Consider the following 6,000-nt stretch of genomic DNA (forward strand, 5'->3'; position numbering starts at 1 on the left):
TCCCACGCACACCACAATGCACACTGATATTGGACAACACTCTTCTAATTCTGCGCACATCACCAAATCCGTGCCGAACACTCAGCTAAACACTTAGGTAAACACTTTTAAATCTGCGCGGGCATCCAGGTACAATCCATAATCCTGTTTGCAGACCCGTGATAAAACCTGTGATTTGATAAAACAGCCGTGTGCATCTCCAAATCCATGGGCACACCAACGCAGTGCGCTCCCCCATATTTGATAAAACAGCCCTATATCCGTTTGCATCTCCAAATCCACGGGCACCAACGCAGTGCGCACCCCATTATTTGATAAAACAGCCGTGAGCATCTCCAAATCCATGGGCACACCAACGCAGTGCGCTCCCCCATATTTGATAAAACAGCCCTATATCGGTGTGCATCTCCAAATCCATAGGCACACCAACGCAGTGTACACCCCCATATTTGATAAAACAGACCTATATCAGTGCGCATCTCCAAATCCATGGGCACACCAACGCAGTGCGCTCCCCCATATTTGATAAAACAGCCCTATATCCGTTTGCATCTCCAAATCCACGGGCACCAACGCAGTGCGCACCCCCATATTTGATAAAACAGCCGTGAGCATCTCCAAATCCATGGGCACACCAACGCAGTGCGCTCCCCCATATTTGATAAAACAGCCCTATATCCGTGTGCATCTCCAAATCCATGGGCACCCCAACGCAGTGTACACCCCCATATTTGATAAAACAGCCCTATATCCGTGTGCATCTCCAAATCTCCAAATGGAGTAGGTGGATTTTAAGAGATTGGGGTAATGTCCAGAACAATCAGAAAGAACTACCCTTCCACTTCCTTCAAGCAAATTGTGGCATGAATACGATTAGTAACAATAATTACTGCTTTTAACCTGCAGTGTTTTGGAAATATTAAAGGTACTATAAATGAAATGATTTTGAAATTCGCCACAACCCCCAATCGAACGAGACCAACCAATTTATGTGCACCCATGTACGACGATACGCACATAAGCCTGTTCTCATCCCCAATCCTCATGCACCCGGATATCCATATCGATACGGACCCATATTGGCTGACACATCCCTAACCCTGTGCAACCTCCCAATCAGAAAGCACCACCAAATACGTTTGTCTCCCAAATCCCTAATCCATGCACCCGTACAATCACTGCACACGTATTCAGAGAAGCTCTCCTAAATCTCTGTACGCCACTAAATCTGGATGCAACGCCAAATTCGCTGAAACACCCGCATGCACATTAGATTATTCTGGAGATAGAATAATCTCCAACGGTTCATAAAGTAGCTGGCTCATAATTCAATAATAGTTAGAACAAAGATCAAGGTTTAAATTGCATTTAGTAGCCGGGTTTCTATAAATGAGATTCGTCACACTCACAGAACAAATCAGTGTGCGCCAGCAAACGCGTTGGCAATCCCACATGCACATAAGAATATCCTCGAGACGGAATAATTTCAATCAGTTCACAAAACCGTCTTTAACCAATCAATAAAAATACAGTACAAACTTGCAAGTGCATTTATTAGATATCCTTCAATATCCACCGACAAGCCAGATCGCCATGCACAACCAAATTCGTGTTGAAATGCCGCAACAGTCGAATTTGTGTTCATCCATTAATACACGTGAATCTCCATATCCACGTGCCTCATAAATCTGTGCACATTGCAACTGCGCACCCACAAATCAAAGTGCACCCCAAACGCGCAGACACCCTCCTCAGGCGTAGCAGAGTATCCAGGAGGAAGAATTTTTTCAAACTGTTCATATAATAGCTGCCTCCACCAACCCATTTTAGATGACAAAAACTAAAATTGCACGAACTCCAGTTCATTACGTGCACCAAACCCGCGTACTCCGCCAAGGTAGATCAGATTTTTCTGGAGCAACACTTGATAAAACGGCAGCCTGAAACTTAATCATCCACATGCTACCTTGAGTTGGTCTGTTTGCATGGACACCCGCTAGTTCATGCGACTTTTGCAATTCCCTCCTTATATCAGACACAGACACAGATAACTGTTCTGCGGAAAATCTTCCGCGACAGTCCCAAAGTAAAGGTCAGCTGGTAACCTTGCTTCGCGCCCAAACACCCAATATGTTGACACTATTTGTCCGTCTTAATGATCTCCAACTTGTAGGCATGTAAGCTTGCGAAATGGCGCAACCAGAGCATCCCAAATGTTCCATCGCTCGATCCTGCACTTGCCTCGCCACTGATTTCACCATGATGGTGAACTGGCACATTTAGCTCCAGGGGCAGGAACACTCTCCCACTCTCTGTCCATTATCACCCTTCTTGCACATATCCGAACAAAGCCTCCGCATCAATGCTCCGGCTCCGCGGCAGATACCACAGGCAAATTATGGGTAGACAATGCCACCAGTTGCATCCAATTTCTCCGAGGTCAGGAATATGTCAATGGATCGTTGTCCGACTCCACCACGTACGTGGTACTTAACTTACCAACTGGAGCACAAATCAATGTCAGAAACTCCAGTTAGTTCGTGGGGCAATACCGCTCGGATAGACAGACTCCGGCTGGCAAAAGCAATTTCTCGCAACCCTGTGCCTTGATCCTGATCTAGAATGCCACGTAAGCCCTCTCTTCTGGCGTCTGCATGCAATATATACGGCAATTGGGAGTCTGAGGAACAACCAACACAAGCGGTTCCGTCAGCCGCTCCTACAGCAACTGAAACGCCTCTTCAGGTCTTGCATCCCATCTTCTTTCAAATGGTTCCAAAGGAGTAAGATAACCTCTACTTTCTTCTTTCGTCCTCCTCCTTTTCTTTCCCAAGTGAGGGTTACCACACAAAAGCTTATTCAAATGGAGACTCGTTTTTGAATAGTCCTTCAGGAACCTCCGACTGTACCCTCAGAATCCAGGGAAGGAGTGGAGGGCGCTCACATTCTGATGCCTCGGCCATGTGGCTACCGCCTCTATCTTTGAGGGATCGTGGCGACTTCATCCCGTGAGACTGTGTAACTAACACGGTTGACAGACGTGTTGCAGTATTGAAAATTAACCAGGGGAAGTTATAATCCTCCAGCTTTCAAGGGCCAAACACATTCATCAGGCTCGCTTCATGTTCCTCCAAGGTGGAACCGAACACAATGTCCAGGTACACCAATATCACACGCAAGTATATATCCCCTACCGATTACCCATGACACGCTGGAGAGTAGCCGTGTGTCCGGAAATGACCTGTGGCACTATTTCGAACTTTAAGACATATGAATGAAGGGTTTCGGTCCGAAAAGTCGTCACTACCTCCTCCCACAGATGTTGTCTGGCCTGATGAATTCTGCATACATTTTGTGGTTTTAGAAATATGAACGCCGTTTCTCCTGCTCGCCTCACTCATGGGGACCTGGTAATCCCCACTCTTCAGATCCAGCGCACTGAACCACTTCACTCCACTCAGGTGCTCGATCCTCAGAGACGTGAAATTGCCGGGGACTGTGGCTACGATAGTAGACACACATTTAACCCTTCCTGTTCGTCTTCCGCTCCACCACTCTGTCTTTACTGTAACTATTTTAACAGTGTTGGAACTGGAAACACTGACGCTGTAAATATGATGACGTTGGAAAATGTTTCATTTTAAAGGTTTTTGTACGTTTATTATTCAGAATATTTATGGATTAGATTCGTTAACACAATTAATTTCAGAATATTTCATTATATTATAAAGATTTGTAAAACTTATCACCATAATTCCAGAATTATATTAACATGATATTATACAAAACCCAGCAGCACGACCCCAAATGCTATGATCGCGGTAGCAGTTCAGTTTCTGCGCAGCCGAGCACCCGTGCAGCCAGAGGGAACAGTGCTGACACCAGCGAACACAGAGAGGACTTTAGTGATGTAGGGAAAAATGGGAACTGTCAAAGAATAGGAAATGGAGTATTAGTTAATCAACTGCGGAGGGAGAAATAGAAGAGGAATAACGGAGTTTACTTTTTGGGAAGCGGGAGGAATGATTTCTGGATAAAAATGGTAAACTATTTGAATCCTCACATTAGGCGAGTCTCTTTCACCCTTCCCAAAACGGAAGCCGGCCTCAATGAAGTTAGCGTGAACCCTGATTTATATAGCGAATGTCCATTAGGGATGGAAAATTACCTTGTTACATGACTACACCATCTCAAGACTATTCATCAGACCAGGCAGAGCCTCATTACATCATGGTCATGTGACTGTCACAAGATACCTGTGTTGTCTTTATGGCAGTTATTTAGTTTATAATATTTTCGCTTAGTAATTCATTTGTTAGTATTTTCTAGTTAGAATTAGAAGTGTTTAAAGTATATTCATTGCCTGTAAAATATATCGGCATGCGATGACGTCACATCCGGTTTCGCCGCGTCTTGTGGGAAAATACCGGTTTGAGATCGACGCGAGTGTGGGGGCTCACCACGAGGCACACCTGAGCAGAAGTTGTTTTACAAGCATTAGAAATCACAGTGAGAGCAATGCTAAAAGTTAATAGATAATCGATATATTGAACTAAGATGTTAACGCCAATCCTGTTAAAACTAACGACGGTCGATAATGTTTATGTTTTCGTTAGTTAAAGAGTTGCGGATAGTTTGCATTGAAGTGTATTTAAAGTAGCCAGTGGCGTAGGTAAACTCTGCCTGTATATTGCACCTTAATGTCATGTAGTTATAGTCACTTTTACAAGTATTTACAATGGAAATGTGATATTAAGAAAGGAACAAATACTGTATCAATCTTGTATTGTTTTATCAACAGTTTTCACCATATGTTAATGTGAAGAATGGACAGTAAATGGTTAATCTTACTGCGACCTGGTTTTCATTGATTGTGGTTGATCTCCGCGTTTAATTCGGCGTTTCCATTACACCCGAACGAGAACGCTACAATACCCACGGGTACGTAACACCTCCCTTCCAAAAAAATGGTCATGAACAAAATTTCAACAATGAACTATACAAAAGAAAAATACAAATGTATAAAATTTAAAACATGCAGAGTATATTACAGCGCATAACGCTCTGGACGTCGGCATATTTTAGAGGTAATTCAGTTTGTTAACTTATCATTTTCTGTCAGAGTCATCTGATACTCAGATAATCCCGCAACCAGCCTCCATTTAAGTACAGTCCATGTGTATGTAAACATGTAATTGCAATCTCACTGTACGTTTTATTTTACAGTATTGTGGCGACCCACTTCCGAGGTCTCTCGAACCGGCTCACAAAGTGGCGCGCGCCGGCAATGAGGCATTTCCCAAAAAGGGCGCCAAGCCTGCTTCACCAGCAAGGGGAGAAGCCCACTCGCGGGACGGGACTGTGGATCCGCGCCCCCTACAGCATTCCCGCTCGGGGACGGCGGGAACAGGAAGATTTTAAAGCGAGGCCGCGAAGATTGAATAAATCTCTTTTGCAACTGCAACTCATCGACGGCGTGTCGTTATTTCAGCGCTGTGTGGGGAACACCGCTACAATTGGAGACCCCGACGGCCCAAACGAAAATGTTCACGCATTCCCTTCAAACTTGTAGTAATTTCTAAAAGCACAGCGCAGTACCTTTAAATGTGAAGTTAAAGTATGTTACAGTATTGATATTTAGACCGATAGTCCGTAAAGTTGAGCAGCGCTCCGGATTATCGGAATTTACTTTAGCAGATGCTTTGCATCGATAAATCAAAACTGCCCGCCATGAATCCACAAAACCTATGCACATCATCGTATGCAATGAAGTCCGCACTCCAAACAGCACATATAAAAAATAGATAACTCAGAAGCAGAACTCATGTCCAACAGTTCAGAAAATGGTTATTTCGACATTTGAAAATCGCACGGACCCCCAAATGCGATTGCAACTGTTGCCAAACAGTCCCCGGAATATACAAACATCACAAAATCTAATTACGCCACCCTAATTGACTACAGAAGTAATTGACTGTTCGTATCTCCAAATCCGTGTGC

The sequence above is a fragment of the Hypanus sabinus genome, unplaced genomic scaffold (genome assembly GCF_030144855.1).
Source record: "Hypanus sabinus isolate sHypSab1 unplaced genomic scaffold, sHypSab1.hap1 scaffold_53, whole genome shotgun sequence".
Taxonomy (NCBI): domain Eukaryota; kingdom Metazoa; phylum Chordata; class Chondrichthyes; order Myliobatiformes; family Dasyatidae; genus Hypanus; species Hypanus sabinus.